Consider the following 20,200-nt stretch of genomic DNA (forward strand, 5'->3'; position numbering starts at 1 on the left):
GTCTCCACATGTTAATTTGTGCAGTTCAGTGCTGGATTTTTTATTTCCTAAACTTTCTGGCAAATAAAATATATCTTAATGGACCAATTTATCTTCTTTTATTGCCTCTCTTTTATCCTCTCTCTTTTCCTACCTTTTTCACTCCTGGTTTTTAGATCTAATTTATTTTACTTTCAAATCCCATCTCTCACTCCTTTTACTCAGTGAGCAATAATTACTAAGTTAATTACATTCTACAGTCATATATATATTTATCCTGTAAATGAAAATTTTTCTGAATCTTCTCTTTTTTTCTGTTCTCCAGATTGGCCCTTCACTTCCTAACTTGTTCTCTTCATTTCTTGTTTCATCAACTTCTGGGTGAATCTCCAAACCCTTCATCTTGCCATTTACCAAAGACATTGTCACCAGACATGTAACAAAATGCAGTGCTCTGGATTTACTCCAAGGTGAGGACAGGTTAGAGGTGAGGTGAGGACAGTTAGGGGATTTGTTAAAATAGGACTAATTAGGGAAGTGTTAATAACATTTGTTTTGGACAACATCATGAACTACAAAACTGATTTAAGATTCCTTTATGCTTAGGCTCACAATGTATGTCTCTGGTGTTACTATCAATCTCCTGGAATAGAGATACTTAATACAGTCAAGGTGATCTAGCAGATAGAAAAGATTAACAATTACTAAAATATATATGAATATTAAGATATATATTCAAATCCACTATGCAGTGGAGAGCAAATTATAATATTTAGTGAAACTATTTTAAATCGACAGCAACTTTTTACATCAGGCAATTAGTCAAACCTCAAAACAGCCTTTTTCATATTAAAGGTAGCATTATTAGAAAAGGCTCTCAACAATATGTGGTGTCTGCTGAATCTAGATGAGAAAGAACAAATATTTTGGCCCTGCTTCTTTCTGAATAAGACTACTGGGGGAAAAAAAAGACTACTGGGAATATCTATTTGTCATTGTAAGGACAGATACTAGCTTGAAAACGTATGATGTATGTCTGCTCACTGTAAGAAATTAGTCATTTGCACACTCTGGTTTTTGAAAGTATTTATTTATTTATTAACAATTTATTTTTATTTTGTCTACACCCAACTTGGTCTCAAACTTATAACCCTGAGATCAAGAGCCACATTCTCTACCAACTGGGCCAGCCAGGCTGCCCTGTACTCTAATTTAGTGCAAAGTACTTGAATTTAAAATTCTGTCAGGGCTTTTATTGATATAAAGTTTATTTTTAAGTGCATTTTCCACCCTTTCATCAAGCTCATCTAGATTAAAAATTGTCACTCTGTTGGTCTGAGCTTTATTTTATTATTATTAATTTTGTCTATTTTAAGCTACATGGGACAAAGAAAATGTGTTGCAGAATATTGGTTTGCTAAGCTATCTATAAACATACCAGAAATAAATTGAATGCTGGCTAGTCCTTAAAAAATACAGTTTCTTAAAGGGCATTGTTATCACTTATATTTTGTAATAAAAATTTTATTATAAGTACATTATTTGATAATGACCATATCCAACAGTGTCAGGAAGTTCAAAGAGTTAAAGCACAGGAAAGGATGGTTGAAAGGAGAAGCTATTTGACAATTTACTTTTATGTTTTGAGCAAGACTTCCTTTAAAATGGAGAGTTGTTTAATCCAAATAGTCTTGTTGCTTGTGGTTTAAAGTTCAGTCAGTGAGTTATTAGATAATATGTTGAAAGACAGTAAGATAACTACAACACATTTTATATACATATTTTCTCTGAATACTATGAGCATAATTTGAGAATCAGTCTTTCTCAAAGGAAAATTATCATTTTCATAGATGATATGAATATCTGGGCTCAGAAGAAAAAACCTAATTATGGTATTTCTAGGTGAATGAATGACTAGCCCTCAGTTTTAAAAGAAAATAAAATTTACTATATGAATCTCAACACATGGAGAATCTACATTAGAAAAACAAGTGTTGTTATAATTTGTGAGTCGAGTCAATTCAGAAGATGTATTTTGTGAAAATCCATCATGATGCTCTCAAACAAATCATGTCTTAATTTAATGATAAATATGTATTTCACGTTATAAAATAGTCCTTTGGTTTTACATTTAGAAAATTTCAAAAACTATACAGTGATGAAAGGGCATTGACAGTTGGCATTCTTTTTAGAATTATCTCTAAATATTTATAAATCAACACTTAAAAGCTTGATAAATTGTGAATTTTCAAGTGCATAACTCATCACTTATCAAACGGGGTATAGTTTTTGTAAATTAAACAGAATTTCTATTTTGCCATATGTATTTTTTTAAAAGATTGATTTGCTTTTCTCTAAATTCCACTGCTGCGTTTTTTTCTCCTTCTATAGACATTTGAGTGTTATTGTCCAGAAAGGCAATAAGTAATGGAGTAAGACTTTTGTTGGGAGGCAACAGTTGGCAGGTCTGCCAGTTTCAACAAGAAATTCTGCCAAATTCAGCCATTGTTTGGCCATTTGGGGAAATGCTTCAACATTTTGTGCTAAAATACCAAGCAACCTTCTCATTTACCCTAGTTTGAAAGGTCACTCCTTGGAATTCAGTGAAACCTGAACACTAACTACGTTACAGAAAAGCATCTTTACTAATTTATTTCCCTTTACAAAGGCACTGGAGGAATAAATATTAGGTTGACCTAAGAATAACAAAATGATAATTAGTTTCTGAGTATTTTCTCTTCGGCCATGGGTCATGTTTACAACACCTTCAAAATTTCATCTCTAAAATCTATTGGATACTGCAGACAAAATCACGTAGAGTCTCTCTCTAGTTTTCCGTGGAGACTGATACAAAGAAACATATTCATTCATTAATCATTTGTTAAGAAATTTTTAAGCACCTACTTTGTATAGGCACTTACCTAGGTGCTTAGGATATATTAGTGGGGGGAAAAAGCAGGAAGAAGTGCTTGTACTTGTAGAGCTTAGAGATAATGGACAGAAAATGGACAATAACACAGAAAATATGTAAATTGTAGTTGATGATTTGTTGCAATGTGATTGGTGTTCTAGGAAAAAGCTAGGACAAACAAAAATAAATGACAATGAGCAAAAGGGTTATGGTCGTGTAGGTGTAGCTGTGTTTAAATAGGTTAGGTTCCAGAAAAAAGTTTGTATCTGAGCAAAGGCTATAGGGAAGTTTGTATCTGGCAAAGGCCAGCAATGGATTTCTGAGAAAAGAGCATTCTATGTTCTTTAAAAGAAACCCACAGATAATTTTTAATCTTGTTTCAGATAATGTGCTTGCATTCCTTTAATTTTATGCCAGTTGATATCAGAATTTACTTCTTTAATAAGAAATAAATTTCCCTGGAGATGAAGAAAGAAGAAATACTAAAGCCTGGAATCCAGGAACTATAGGCCCACCAATAATAAAGATTAACATTTTATTATTTATTTATTCATTTTGTTTTTATTCAGGTGCTGTAATGATGAGTATGTGATGAAGAGTAAAGGAGATATAATAAACTTAAAAAGTTACTTAGTTCATTCAAATGAGTACTCATTAATTGCTATTATAATCTTGTATCAATAAATATGATGCACAACGATCTTTGTTGTTTACTACAAATTTAATTCTAAAGAATTATTCAAGTTGGATTTGATAGGAAAGACAGAAAATCTCACATATTATATTTACAGGTTGTGTCCCTTCCATGATTATAAAACTATGCAGTTATAACTGGGAACAAAAACATAGGCCAGAATGGAGAACTATCCTTGAAGTCTACATGATTTTGAGTAATTAGGAGTGGAATGTTGTCTAAATGTAGAAATCTAACTTTTTTTTTTTTTAAAGCAGATGCTATTTCAAGACCTACATTGTGGTTATACTTAATGAAACCCTCTGAAGACACAATGAGCTAGAATCTCCTATTTCTAAGTTCGAAACCCATTAACTAGATTTATTTAGCTTATTCAGGACTCTAGCTTCAGAAGCACTATGTAACATGAAAAGTTTTGAACATGTAGTCCTTAATGGTAAGGATGATACTAGAAGTGATATAGTTGAGACTTTGTAACCTTAAATATGTAGTCTTTTATGACACTTGAGAATTTAGTGAATAATCAGCTTTCAGAGTTTATCTGAAAAATCACATAATTAGTGGGTTTTTAAAGGGTGTTTGAGTTATACAATGACTCAAACATAAACTCTTTGTTAACTTTGGTGTATTTATTTTGAAGGAAGTAGGCTGGAATCTGGTTCATTAAGTATGGACATGTATTAATTTTATGATCAAAAAGACTCAGTAAGTGTTTTCTAATAATTTTGAACTGATAACATGGAACACAGCACAGGAAATCCTTTTGGAAAATGTATAATTAAGGAAGTTAACTCATGTGAGGAATTCAATTAATAAAAATATTAAACAATATTTAAGAAAATCATTTTATGGACTTTTCCCCTGTCAGTTTGTTCTAGACTTTAACGCTTGCTCATATCTCATTTGAAGCCCTTCCTGTTCAAATTAATGAAAGCAATCATGCTTCAAAGCTTTATTCTTAAGAATATCTTTCTTTAACCACATTCTTTCTCTCTTAAAAGTAAACAATTTCTGATACCCAACCATGATATCTGTAATTGATTTAGATGCAAGGAAATCTTTCTGTTAAAGTATGAAAGTTCCAAATTACATTAGAAGCAGTTGAAAATAAGAGATTTCAGAATATCTTAGCCAAAGCACATACAATTGTGAGCTAAGTAGAATCCGTTAGACTGTTTTTTACTTCAGGTTTTTTTTTTAATGTTTCATCTGTAACCCAAGGTTTCCCAAATATAATAAATATGTACAGAAAATATCTGATTTATCAAGATTTGTCACTTTACAAAACATTCTAGCTCAGGCATTCAGTCCTGATCTTATGACAAGATGAAAAGTAGAGTGGTGGCCAGCAGTATAGATGAAGAGTTCATAGTTTAATTGGCACTGTTACACAGCACTGAGGTGGAGCTGATGTTGTCCAGAGCAGGGGTCCTGTCTTGCTTACCTTTAACATCTAGCATTGGGCCTGGCACGTTGTGAGTGTTTGCTAAACTGAGGATCATTCTGTTTAACCCTAGCACTCCTTAATAGCAAGAAGTCATGTAACTTAAAATACAACTGTTCTCTGACAGTATTAAATTCTGATATGAACGGAAAGTTCCCCAGATAAAATATACTGCAAAGAGGACAGACTTTAATTTCATAAAAGGATTAGCAATCTTGGAAGGTCTTATGTGAACCATATAGGGGAAAAACATGCTACCGTTGTGGCAGGAGGGGGTGGAATTTAGAAAACTTATATCCTTTTAGTCTCCCTCATTTATAATATAATTGCTTTAAATATTTCTTCTACCTACATTTAGAACCAAATCAAAAAAAAAAAAAAAAAAGAACCAAATCAGATTCTACCCCCTTCCAAAAAAACAAACAAACAAAAAGCCCTGAGTAACTGGAGAATTTCTATCTTGCTCATAGTTGGATGACTTAACATTTTTAAGACATTACTAATTTTTGATTCAACTAATAAATTCATTGTAATTCCAACTATCATTCCAGCAGAAAGTTTGAAGAGTTTCCAAAATTTGAAAACCTAAATAATTTTTGGGAAAAAAGAGCAAATATGGATGAATGCCCTTAACTGCTTGCAATGTTTAATTGTATGCGTTAACTTGGCCAGGCTATGGTGACCAGTTGTTGGATCAAAAATTAGCCTTGATTCTGTAAAGTTATTTTGTAGATGTGATTGACATTTACCATCAACTGACTTTAAATAAAGGAGATTATCTAGATAATGTGTATGGGTCACATCCAATTGCTTGAAGGCTAAATAGCAAACATGAGGTTTTCTGAAGAAGAAAGAATTCTTCAAAATCTTTGTTTTTCAAGCAACTCTTGACTACTGGAAGCTAGAGAGTAACTACTGGGCATTTGGTTTAGAGGAAGGTGAGGGTTAAGCAAGTATAGATGAAGGAACATAGTGGAAGGAAATGCATACAGAATGAAAGATGGGAAATTACCAATTGCAAATCTACCTACTATGTACAGGCTTATCTCATTTTATTGTGCTTCATTTTCTTGTGCTTCTCAGATATTGCATTTTTTATAGATTGATGGTTTGTGGTAACATTGCATGTACCAAGCTTATCAGTACCATTTGTCCAACAGCATTTGCTAACTTCCTGTCTCTATGTCACATTTTGGTAATTGAATATTTCAAATGTTTTCATTATTATTATTATATTGTTATGGTGATCTGGGATCAGTGTTCTTTCCTATTACCAATAGTAAGTGTTTTGTGCACCACTGACTATGCTCATACAAAATGATGAACTTAATAAGTGTGTGTATTCTCTCTGCTCCCCCTTCTCTCTCCCTTTCCATGGGCCTTCCTATTCCATGAGATATAACTATATTGAAATTAGGCCAATTAATAATCCTACAGTGGCCTCTAGGTGTTCAAATGAAAGGAAAAGTCACAAGTCTCTCACTTTAAATCAAAAGCTAGAATAGAATTGATTAAACTTAGGAAGATATGTTGAAAGCTGAGATAGGTCAAAAGCCAGGTTTCTTGCATCAGTTAGCCAAGTTGTAGATGCAAAGGAAAAGTTCCTGAAAGAAATTAAAAGTGCTACTCCAGGGTACACACAAAGAGTGAGAAAGCTAGAGAGTCTTATTGGTGATGTGGAAAAAGTTTTAGTGGTCTGGACCGAAGATCAAACCAGCCACAACATTCCCTTAAGCCAAAGCCTAATCCAGAGCAAGATCCTAACTCTCTTCAATTGTATGATGGCTGCGAGAGGAGAAGAAGCTGAATAAGAAGTTTCAAACTAGTAGAGGTTGGTTCATGTGGTTTAAGGAAAGAAGCCATCTCTGTAATATAAAAGTGCAAGGTGAAGCAGCAACTGCTGATACAGAAACTGCATCAAATTATCTAGAAAATCTAGCTAAGATAATTAATGAAGGTGGTTACATGGAGCAACAGATTATAAATGTAGACAAAACAGCCTCCTACAGGTAGATGTCATCTAGGACTTTCATAGCTAGAGAGGAAAAGTCAATGCCTGGCTTCAAAGCTTCAAAGAACAGACTGACTCTCTAGTTAAGGGCTAAGGCAACTGATGACTTTAAGTTGAAGCCAATGCTCGTTTACCATTCCAAAAAGCCTAGAGCCCTTAAGAATTATACTAAATCTACTGTGTCTGTGCTCTATAAAATAGAACAATAAAACTCGGATGATGGCACATCTGTTTACAACATCATTTACTGAATTTTTTAAGCCTACTGTTGAGAACTGCTACTCAGAAAAAAATGATTCCTTTCTAAATGTTACTGCTCGCTAACGATGCATCTGGTCACCCAAGACCTCTGATGGTGATGTACAATGAGACTAATATCGTTCTCATGCCTGCTAAGACAGCATCTATTCTGCAGCCCATGGATGACGGAGTATTTTCAAGTCTCATTATTTAAGAAATACATTCCCTAAAGCTACAGCTGCCATGGATAGTGAGATGGATGTAGGCAAAGCAAACCAAAACCTTCTGGAAAGGATTCACCATTATAGATGTCATTAAGAGCATTCATGATTCATGGGAAGAGGTCAAAATATCAACATTCACAGGAGTTTGGGAGAAGTTGATTCCACCCCTCAAGGATGACTTTGAGGGAGTCAGGACTTCAGTGGAGGAGTGACTGCAGATGTAGTAGAAATAGCAAGAGGATTAGAAGTAGAGACTGAGGATGTGATGGAATTGCTCTAATCTTATAAAACTTTAACAGATGAGCTTTTTGTGGATGAGCAAAGAAAGTGGTTTCTTGAAATGGAATCTATTCTTGATGAAGATGCTGTGAAGATGTTGAAATGACAACAAAGGATTTAGAATAGCACATAAACTTAATTGATAAAGCAGCTGCAGGGTTTGAGAGTTGACTCCAATTTTGAAAGAAGTTCTACTATAGTACAATGCTATCAAACAGTATCTCATGCTACAGAGAAATCATTCGTCAGTCAGTGCATGCAGCAAACTTCATTGACTTATTTTAAGAAATTGCCACAGTCACTCAACCTTCAGCAACCACCACCCTGATGAGTCAGCAGCCATCATCATCAAAGCAAGACCCTCCAGCAGCAGAAAGATTATAACTCACTCAAGCCTCCAGATGATGTTTAGTATATTTTAGCAGTAAAGTATTTTTTAATTAAGGTATATCTGTTGTTTTTAAACATAATGCTATTGCACTATACTGTTTCCATAACTTTTACATGTACTGAGAAACCAAAATATTTGTTTGACTTCCTTTATTAATTGTGATATTCACTTTATTGAGATAAACTAGAATAAAACTCACAATATATCTGCACTTAAAACCTAAGGTTCTAGGAACAGCATCCATTCACACTAGGGGTGACTAGAGACCAGCAACCAATTGGAAAGGGAAGCAGAGTGATTAAGAGCATGAGCTCTGGAGCCTGATTGCCAGGATTCAGTTCCTGGTACCTCCACTTGAATAGTTATGTGATCTTGGCCACATTAGTTAAAAGTTCTCTTGTTTTTGATGTTTCTTATCTGCAAATACTAATACTAATACTAATAATGATAATAGTATTTCTTGGGGCTTTGGGGAAGGCTAAATGAGTTTGTATATGAGTAACTAACAATATATATATACATGGCACAGAGCAAGTCCTCAAAGAAATTAACTAAATAATCTCAACAGAGCAAGCCATCCTTTAAAAAGGGGTTCTCTTGTATAAGTGCAGTATGGAAAAATTCACCCACTGCTGACATTGGGAGAGAGTACTGCAGCAGAGAAGGCTGACACTCTATTTGAGGCAAAATAATAATAATAATAACAACAACAATAATAATAAATGATGTTATTTATCCCTCAGGGATATTAAGATATGTGCATTCAATAATGTATCTTCATCTAATAATGTCAAGGACCAGAGGATTAAGCTGACAATAAATATATACATTTACGAAAATAAACCTGACAAGTTCCAAGATATTTTAGTTAGTTAACTGGGAGTTTAATGAAATTATGTTTAACAGATTTCAAATGTAGCAATGTCCTAACTGTATATGACATGAATACTGTCTGAAGTATACTCCATTCCAGGAAGTTGCTTCAAACAGTGATTATACCTACATTTCTAAAATACAAATGCATAGGTTATATTTTTTGCCTTAGCTAAAAAAGTATATTGGCACATTTTAAGAAAGATTTAAAATAAAAAAAAATTCATTGAAAATAAATTTTCAAAGACATATGTAGACTGATTAATAAAACATTTAAACATGGAAGTCTAATATTAGGTTTCCATTACCTAAGTGAAATCAAGTCTGCTCTTTTGCCTCACATTTGAAAACAACTAGAGTTAAAAAAAAACCAAGAAAATAAAACAGAAAAACACATTTTGTACTGATGACATCTTTTCCCATAGCTTTAATCCTCCTTATTTTCAGTTATAACATAATTTATTCTTCTCTAGTACTTACCAAAGTTCCCATTTTCCCTTCATATTATCCTTGGAAAGGAAGCAAAATTGAGGTTTATGCACAAAATATCTAAACATTTGGTCTCATGTTAATCAATGGATATGGATTCAATTAATATTCATTTGTAGAATTTATGAAATTGATACTTGGATATAAAACAAATTTATTTTAGTTTTGATTGATAAAACACCCGTGTGCTCCCGAATATGCTAATAAACCTCTATGTGACTAATCTGTGAGGAGAAGCAGCACTCTTATAAACCACATAGTTGCCATTTCACTGTATCACTGTTATTTAATAGACCAAATGACATGTTCAGGAGTCACCATGGTTTTATGGAAACCTGGTTGGGCTCAGATTAACCTAAACCTGAATAGGGAAATAATGACAGATTTATGTAAAAGTTTATACCATATTAACATCTTTTAATTAAAAAATATATTCGCATGTTAAGGGGAATACGATGTCTCTGAAAATTTGACTCTATCCAACAACCTCAGTAAAGCATTGAGCTATAGTATAGCCTTGATACCATAGAGATAGGTTGGTTATTTATTTATTTATTTATTTATTTATTTATTTATTTATTTGCTTACTTATTTATGTCTGTGTTGGGTTGAGTTTTCTGCCCTTTTGATACCAAGGTAAAAATATATATATATTTAATTAAAAGCGTGAAGTAATAAAAAAAAGTCTTACATTTTAAAAACGAATACACTCTTTTGACCATTTTGCAAATGATACTGTCATTTGCAAATGATACTGCATAATACTGTCTCTTCTAGGTAAACAAACTAATTTAAAGGTAAAAAAAGGAGGAAACAGGTTCTAGGAAAATATTTGCAATTTATCATCTGATAATTAGTACTAATAATCTAATAAACATAGACTCTAACTCAGTTCACAGTAAGTGATTCTACTTTATTTTTAAATAATAATAAGACTTTTATTGTTTTGTTAAAAATTAAATTCATGTCTTCAATTTTTGGTAAAATAATTGAAGTAAAAACAATTAGATTTAAGATTACACAAATACTGGAAAATGCAGATTATTTTATTAATCTGATTTAATGAACAATATTATAATACTAATTAGACATGAAAAAATAATAATCTAGATTTATTGAAGACTTTCCTGTTTAAACAAAATGGCAATATAATGTATGAAAATATATTTCCTGTTATTTAAATAGGTTTGTTGACTTAATTATCATATATCTAATTATATGTTCTTCCTAAATCACACTAGCTCAGTATTTACATTTCAAACTGTACAATTAAATGCAGTCCACCTTTTACTTCTTCGATTTTATACTAATTAAGACTATACATCTTCCAAGTTATGAACCAAATTACAGGGAGTTAAATCAAAGTTAAGGCGTGAAAATCATCCAGATGCTTTTTATTCTTAAGGTTTTATTTTATTTTATTTTATTTTATTTTATTTTATTTTAGAGAGAGAAAGAGTGCAGTAGGGGCAGATAAAAAGGGAGAGAGAAAATCCCAAGCAGGCTCCGTTTTGTCAGCACAGAGCCCCATGCGGTGCTCATTCTGATGACTGTGAGATCATGACCTGAGCTGAAATCAAGAGTCAGTTGTTTAACTGCCTGACCCCGCCCCCAGGAGTCCCAAGATACTTTGAGGTGTGTAACTGCTATTGATGAAGGAGTTTGGATAGGAATGATTGTTTATGTGAATAAATGGGGAAATGATTGAAATATCTTGGTGGTATGTAACCCTGATCTTGTGTTTCTGGTACATTCTTATTTTCCATAACTTCATCAAAACATTTTCTTATATTAAATGAGCAGATTTTTTGAAATAATTTAATAATGCAGCAGGGTAGAAGTACTTTGGTAGAAAAAGAGAGCTTTCCTAAGAAATTATAAATGTTTATGGTTCACGCGTGGGCTTTAAACCCAGATACAGACAAATGTTTTATATAGCTGGGTACTGGCTTTCATATTAAGTGTATTCTCTGATAGTCTGATTGAGTCAAGAACACAGAGGTGTTACAAATTTGACTCTGAGTGTCTTTCATTAACACCATTACAATGATATAACTTATGTTTTGGGGTTAATAGCATCTCTGAATACGAAACAAAGATAAGATAGAGAATAAAGCCAATGACTTCAAATAATGTCCTTTGAATATATTTGTGTTTTGAAAAGTTGGTATCGTAATCATGATATCTCTGAAACAGAATTATTTTTTCAAGCTGTGTTCAAAATCATACATAGAGTATAAAATCAGTTTTGTTTCATGAATGTATATTTTGATCCTTTAATTTTTTTTGTTAATTTTTGTATAAATATCTGTAAGATAATTCTTAAAAATTAAGGTACTATCAAAATTTAACCATGGAGAGAAAAGTTGAAAGCAACATAGTGTTATATTTGTTACAAAAATGATGCAAGTTAGAAATATATACTAATACTATTAACAGAAGTTTGATTAATTTTATGAGTTTATCAAATAATTTATCCACATTAGCATAAAGCATATAAAATCATCTTTTTTTGTCTTAATATTATTTTGAATTTCTTACTGAAATAAATTTGGTGTGTACAAAATAATGGTAAATATATACGATGAATGTGAAGATTCTCATAAATATGCTAGGGTGTTGATTCCATTTAAACGTATCCTAGGCATCACCAGTAGGTAAAGTATATACACGGTGGTCATTCATTTAACATCATTTTTAAAACTACAGAATCAATTCTAATTTCTTTTTTATTTTCCTGTTTTCCCAATCTTTTTTTCAAATTGAATGAGTAGTTTTATATATTCTAACATTTTTACATAGTTTAATAAAACAATATTTTGGAATGTGCTAATATATATTAGGGGGGGAAAGACCTTGTAGTGGTAACCAAAAGCATATCTCTTAAAGATAACTGAATATTGCAGGTAAAACAGACTTTAACTCACATTATTCTTACAATTTCTCAACCCTATGTTTCATTTTCCATATTTATAACTGGCCTTAGACTCTGCATTGCTTTTACGATCCCATAGCATCTAGAAAAATAAGTGAATTCTTTATGGCTGAAAGCATGCATTGATCCTCTGATACTCTCTTATCATTAAAGAAAACAAACTTTAGAATGTAATAATATGAGTTCTTATTCAAATGTTCAATTATTTTCTCAAATAATAAGTCTTTGCTTAATGACCTTCAAAATTCGTTACCTAGTGTTTCTCAACAGTATTTTCTGAAAATAAAAATTATAAACCACACTATTAGTACAGTTAACAAAAATTTAATTGTTATGGAAGAAAATTATGGGTTTTTGGTTAGCAATTAAATAAAAATTAGATATGTGTGGGGAGTGCCTTATTAAAAATATTATATTAATATAATATCTCCTTCTAAGAAAATAATATAAATTAAAAATAATGCTATTTTAATTTTTATTACTAACCCATGGCATTGGGTTAGGCATTTAATGTGTTCTTTTCATTTCCTTCCCTAATTACTTAATGGCTATTTACAAAGTCACATTCTAAAAACACTTTTTCTAATTCTACGCATGTGTCAGGGCATTCAAAACAATTAATGGTTGAAAGGCAATAGGGAATCAGCCACAATATTTTTAAGAATCACAAAATAAAAGGCTTAATTGAAGTTTCCATTATTTGGAGAAATTTGTGGAAAAATTGAGTAGAAAATTATGAGGGAGTTACTCAGAATAAGTTTGTTGTACACTGTTAATGTGCCAGATTATGGGTGATTAAGTACAGGATTTCTCCACTGAAGGACATTCTGCACAGTATAATTACATAGGTAAGAAAGAATATAGACACAGATAAATTATGTCAATCAATATAATTTGAACCCAAATCTGACACTTAATTTTTATATAAGTAAATTATATCAATCAATATAATTTGAACCCAAATCTGACATCTAATTTTTCTTAGTAACAAATTTGTGACATCTCTATACCAACACTTAAGTAGACAATAGTTTCTTAATAGTCCTGGACAGTCTGTACTGGTGAAAGAAGCATTAACAGATGTTTCATCTCAACATTACTGTAAGTTTTTTTCTGGAAATTCTTTTTTAAAAAATACACACTTTAAATTCTCTATTTAATAATCTGCTGTACTTATTTGGAAAAACTTTGTCACTTTTCTTTATTCACAGTTATCTCTATTTCATGCCGTCCCCCCAAAAGCTTGCAGAGAGATACCAGAGAAATTGAAGCAATGCATTGTTAGCTAAAGAGTTGTAAAATTATACTTAATGTGGAAATAACATTTTCTTAATCCTAGCTGGGATTTTTTTTCTTTTGTAGCCCACCCCCTGATCAGATACAGCGGAAACAATTCAGGGTTAGTAAGAGAGAGACTAAGCACATCTGGCCACAATGAACAGTGAAAATTCTATTAGTTCAATAACTAGAGATATATGTGCAAATAAAAGGCAAATAGAAGACACATATAATAATAATTCCAAAGTGATTACTTTTCTTTTTAATTCTCCATTTTGTTCAATTTTGCAGAGATTCCAAGACCCCATAAGTAGTTATTCTTCCCCCCCCCTCCTTCTCAGAGTACTAACTGTATGAAAAGTTTAAAGACCCTTCCTGGGGGGAAAATGTTTTCCAGCTGTCAAAATTTAAGCTTAGCTAATAGTAGAGCTAATTTTAAAAGGCATTGTTCCCTGATTAAGTATTTGTTTAGAAGTATGCTTTTTAATCCATTTAGATTTTTATTACTTGCTAAATTTATCTTCTAGAATATCACTGTGCATAATAACATCTAGTAGTAATGGATTTTGTATACATTTGGGAGTAATACACTGTAGTTTCTTTAAAATGTGAAATAAATGAGAATATGTTTCAATATTATTTCAATGTCACTAAATTCACAGTAGGAACATTGCCAAACTAAATGAGAATACTATTCAGAATACATATATTTATTCTGAATAGTGTACTTACCCAGCACAGCTTCTAAGGAAATTCTTGGTGAAATATTCTTAGGATGGAATTTGATTTTCTGAGATTCCGCAGAAGAGATTTACCCCCAGGCAAGGTGGGGAAGAATGAAAGCTTTGCAATGTAATCCTGCAGGCAGGGTCAGGTCCAGTGAACAGAGCCTGATGATCCTAAATCAGGAGGTGATACTCTCTGCTGGAGAGGGAGGGTTGTTCTGAGTGGATTGGAAGTGTTGTCACATTGTATGTGCTCAGCAGCAGAAGGGAAACATCAGAGCTTCCTGTTACATCACTCTGACCCCGCCTGCAGTTAGTGTTAGGTTACTTTCTTTCTCAAATAGCATACCCCAGGAAAGCAGCACTCCTTTCTTATTCTGAGACAAGAGCAAGAAGCAGCCTGAACAGACAGAGATCATATGCTGTATGAATACATTGTTAGCAGCCAAAGCTGGCTGCATTTCACCTTGACTGAGTTCTGTTAGAACTTGCCACACAGAGCAGCCTGTGATTTGAAGGAAATCTGAATATAATATTCTGTTCCAAAATTAAAGGAGTTAGGGAAGTGTGTGTGTGTGTGTGTGTGTGTGTGTGTGTGTGTGTATACTTTACAAAGCTTTGGGGAACTGTTTTATCTAACATGTCTTCTTCAAAAAGGAACACAAAAATAATACCTACACCCATCATAATTAACTCTGTGATCCAACTTTTATTGAGATCTAATAATCAGTTATTAACTGATCAGGTTTTCACAATTAAATGATGAAACTTTATTCTGTAGGTTTTTAAACCTTTTTTTTCTTTGCCCATAACATAACTATGTGCGTGTGTGTCATGAACAAAACCATTGTGTGTATACATGTTGTGTGTGTGTATATACACATATACATAGAATGGTTTTTCATTATATGTAAGTATATGTTTTAGGGAATAAACTTTTGAGAACATATAAATTTAAAATCATTGCACTTATTTTAAAATATTTAACTTGATTATGTTATCATCTATAAAATAAAATAATAATATATTACATTTATCCCTCAAAATAGCCATAACAAAAGTACAGATAATTTATAAACATAATGGTTATGTAAAATATGTAACATGCTTTAATTTTTTAGAAGTTTTCTATCAAAACATAATTTTATTCCAAATGTGTTTAATAAATCATTGGACATTATCAGGGAAGAAAATTTTAAATTTGAAATGCACTTGTCTTTTGATAATATGGTAAATGTGTGAGATATGACAATAATCATAATCACTGAAATATAAACAACACTGGGCATAGATTTCCTCATCTGTAAAATAGATGAATCAAATAATATCTAAAATCATTTATATCTCTAAGACTTTGAGTCAACAAATTATATAACAATTAGAAATAGATAAGACACTACAATAATTATTCAATTCTTGGTAAATTTGAGATCAGAGGCACTGAAAACTTGGTAAATTCCTCCAATACAGGAACAAAATGAGATGCTCATACTTTCTATTGACTAATAAAGGAGGACAAGGCAACATTAATTAAAGGGATACCATGTTTCCGAAGCAGTATGCTCCTGTTGACATTTTTATTACCTGGATCCATGGAAGAAACTTATTCCACAATCTTTGATTTTAAGATCAATAGGATCAAGGTGAAAAAAAAAATACATATAAAAATAGGTTACATACTAATCCCTGTTGGTTTATATTTAAAAGACCTGCAAGAAACTGAGTTATACCCATTTGGTCATTGAGAAAGAGAAATAACCAGAGAGTTAAATTGCCAGGTTATAGAATATTGTGTTTCCAGTTACAGTTTGGTTAGCTTTGCTTCAGGAGGCTGCTGAGATGTACTTCATTTTGAGCTATTTCCTTCAGCCTGTGAGAGGAGAAGTCAATGTTGCAGATTATGACTGGCTCCACTAAGAAGAGTTGTTTAATCAAAATACTGCTGTGGATATTTCCAGATGAAAGCTTTACTGAATTTTGCTATCGAGGCAGCACATTGCTTAGGAAAACCACTAAGAAAGAAGTAGAAAACACTGGGATTGGACCCAGACACATGAAATTCCAGTCCTGGTTCTGACGCTCTCTAGTGTGACCCTGACAAAACTTTTTAGGTCTTGGTGTTCTCATCTTAAAATTCAGAAGAGAGTAAAAAAATAGATTTTAGTATCTGAACGATCCTTGTCTATGTCTTCTCATCTTCCATGCTTTATATAATATCTGACCCCTGGAAAGAGATTAATATAACTTTTGAACTTAAGTTATGAAAAACTAAAACTTTTCCCAATAAGTGTGCAAAAGCATTAATACTGTTTTCAAAGATTCGTTTGTTTCATTTGTCCAACACTAGTAAAGTCTAGTGCATAAAAAAAAAAAACCTATGCTTTGAACTTATGTCTTAAGACTCTTATACCAATGCTCTTTCTCCTCAACATCAAGTGCTATACTAAATGGGAAGGCTAATAGAAGTTATAATATTTATATTTAAATGATTGGTCAGGCCATGGTTATAGTCCATGAAGACTCTAGGATAATTTTTATCAGTATTATCTACAAGACTTATTTAGAGGTAATAGGCAAATTGCACCCCACTTAAGAGTTGTCATTTTCTAAACTCCAAATGAAATAAATGGCATTGAGGACTTCCATGGAGGCATGGAGGCACAAGACAAAATATAGGTAATGCCAACTCTCAAGTACACACTGAAATATGATGAAAAATATTTAAGAAAATGCAGCAGAACAAAATGAAAATATTTCAGTAATGAATGTAGCGATTCTTAGGCAATATGGTATTAATCAACACATTAATTCCATCTTATGTATTTCATATATATATATATATATATATATATATATATATATATATATAATCTTTTCCCATAACAGATTGAGGACACTTGCAAGCATTTAATAGTGAGCAAGCTTGTTTTTTGAACTAGAATGCTGTACCAGTTATGTTGAGGAGCTAAGATAAAAATGGGATGTGTCCTACTCTCTAGTTGTTTAAATCACGAATGGACTAGCACATAGAGATTCAAGCACCAAATTCTCGGTAGTTAGCAACTAACGCTACAAACACAGAGTCTAGATATAACCACGCAGATACTGTCAATAGTGGTTTCAATAGAACTGGGAAATAATGTATAATTGAAGAATGACATATATAATGATAGTCATAGTTGTCTATTTCAGAGTCTTACATGCAGGCTTGTGCCTACATTTGTGGTCCCACGTAAGGCTCCCAAGTGCCATGGTCCCACAGTAATGAATACCAATTACCATGTGAAATGCACTTTGACTCATACCAGGGGAAGCTAACTCAAAATCTCTGGAATACTGTTTATATTCTTTTACTAAGGTAGCCAAATGAATAAAAAAATGTGGTTTGACAAATTTAGTTCTCTACCGGCTTAACTGACCACTTATTTTGAATTTGTGCAGCTACAGCCTTGGAGCATAGTTCTGCCATAAAAATAAACAGGACGAAACAAAACACTTATACATAAAACCTATTATGGACAGACTACCTCTAGTGAGAATGCAAGAAAGATCTTTAAAAATGATTTCCATGATTGTGTTGTGAGTTAATAGGTTTCAGGTATTATGTTGTAAGTTAATAATTCCTATGTTCACAATTGTCTGCAAGCCATCACTTATACTCGGAGATAATTTATGCAGTCAACAAAATTATGCATACCATGCTTTATTAAAAATGTACCAACAATTTGAGAAGAAACACATAATTTTTATAATCTTTACATCAAAAAATTCTACTAAGGAAATAAGTTGACCTGACCTTTTATTATTTTACCTTGCAATTGCTTAGCAGATTTAAAGTTATTTCATTGCTAAATGAATTGCATTTAGTAAAAGGAACGAGATCCAATGACTAGGCCATTAAGAGTGAATATGCTGTTTTTTACTATTAAACCAAACAGCTGATTTTTAGTTCTAATTGTACACATAACTTATCATCTTCAAAGACATTATAATGTTATTGTTAAAATATCTCCCATGACTACAAATTTGAACAAGAGCAGAAAACTCTGAATTTTAAATGAGTAACATTACATCCATATATACATAAATAAAACTATTTTGTTAATCTATAGATAGTATTTCTTCTAGTATTTTATAATGTGTTTCCCCAAGAGAGTCAAATAACAAATCAAAAACAATTGGCTAAAAGTCTGCCTATTCTTTTCATTATTCTTATTCATTATTCTTATTAAGTATTCTTGGATTTGGATCTCTCAAGAAAAATCAATATTTTTTATAGATATTCATGATTGTTTGAGCCTCTCCTCTTCCAAAAGGAAGAATCCTTGCTAGAATAAAGAGCTGACACTGGCAAATGAGCTATGACATAGACTAATTCAAAATGAACATTTCAATATAACAAAATTATAAATTCTCACTTAAATGAGGGTACAAAATGACCTTTCCAAGAATTAACACCATTAATTATGGTGACATTATGCCTCAGTTTGCTAGGTTAGCCCCAGTTCATATTTCCACACTCAAAACTGTCATGATTTGAATGTAAAAGTATATATATGATCACCTTAGCCATACTTACGCATAGTGCACTGACAAGTGGTAGCATAAATATTGAGAGGAATTCCTTTGCAAACTTGAGTCTCCTTTCCCAGAAGAGTTTAAAATAGTTCTTCCTATTTCTAGGATAGTTTTAGTTGGCATTGAAAAAGATGCCCTTTTCGTCTCTAGATATGTATTTATTGTGAATTTTTGCTGAATTGCTTATTTGCAGAATGTCAATCTTGATTACAAAAATAAACTATTTAATTTTAAGCTTATGTGTGTTGACATAAGTAGCATAAGATTAAATGACCATGTCTTAAGTTCTAAAGATGCCAAATAGTATGAATGTTCTCCCACTACAGACTTTTTTATTCAGCTATTGTCATACGTATATAACTTGTAAAGTTACTAGTAATTTATATGTTTCTCTTCAATAATTTACTCATGTTTAACATCACTCTGTTGTATACAGTGAAAGTTTTTAAACATAAAGGAAGTGGAATTATATACAGTACATATATTAAAGAGTACTACAACGTATTTGCCTAAAAATTCTCAATACCTTTGAGAAACCAGCAAATATTTTACACTTAGCTTTGAGGAGTGAGGTATCTGCAGTCTCATCCTGCCATCTAGTGTTAAGCAGTCTCACATTGTAAAAAGCTGCTTTCTAAGTGAATAATGAAATTCTTTTTTTCTCTGACAAAAAATCCCAACAACTAGGAAAGATCACTAAGAAAATATTCTGAAGCACTTAACTAGATTTACAGTGGGCAGGTATTTACTGTAGACTATACAATTAAAGTATCAACTTATATATAGTGGAAAAAAGTACATCATAAAATATTTAGATACAAAGACAAAACAATAAATATATGTTAAAACATAATATAAGTAAAAAATGCAAATTAAAAAGACATACTATCTTTTGTCTTCCAATGAATGTATATATGAGGTGCATATATAATATATATATTTAAATATTGATTTAAATATACACAATGCTGAAGCCCATGGCTAGGCTAGAGGGGATTAACTCCTATGTATCTGACCAGGAATACAAATCAGATCTTCAAAAGCTCACAACAGAGTGACAGTGTCTCTGACATCTGACAAATGAAGCCCTCACCATATCCAAGCATGAAAAATATACATTCCACCACTGCATGTTAGAAAAAAATCAAT

At 32.0% G+C, this 20,200-nt stretch overlaps 1 protein-coding gene and 1 long non-coding RNA gene across 3 annotated transcripts in view; one reads left to right on the forward strand and one right to left on the reverse strand.

Annotated features, from left to right (window-relative positions):
* The window catches only part of CALCRL (calcitonin receptor like receptor), a 101,883-nt gene extending 87,164 nt beyond the window's left edge, over positions 1-14,719 (reverse strand). For both annotated transcript variants that reach the window (XM_025935040.2, XM_086719111.1), the window contains exon 1: positions 14,481-14,719. The gene's annotated coding sequence lies outside the window, so the exon portion shown is untranslated. The remainder of the gene's footprint in view (positions 1-14,480) is intronic.
* Positions 1-20,200, forward strand: part of LOC147578586 (uncharacterized) — a 291,483-nt gene that overhangs the window by 226,575 nt on the left and 44,708 nt on the right. The gene's annotated exons all lie outside the window — the stretch shown is intronic.

This window comes from Puma concolor, chromosome C1 (assembly GCF_028749965.1).
Source record: "Puma concolor isolate L17-30 chromosome C1, mPumCon1.1.hap2, whole genome shotgun sequence".
NCBI classification, from domain to species: Eukaryota; Metazoa; Chordata; class Mammalia; order Carnivora; family Felidae; genus Puma; species Puma concolor.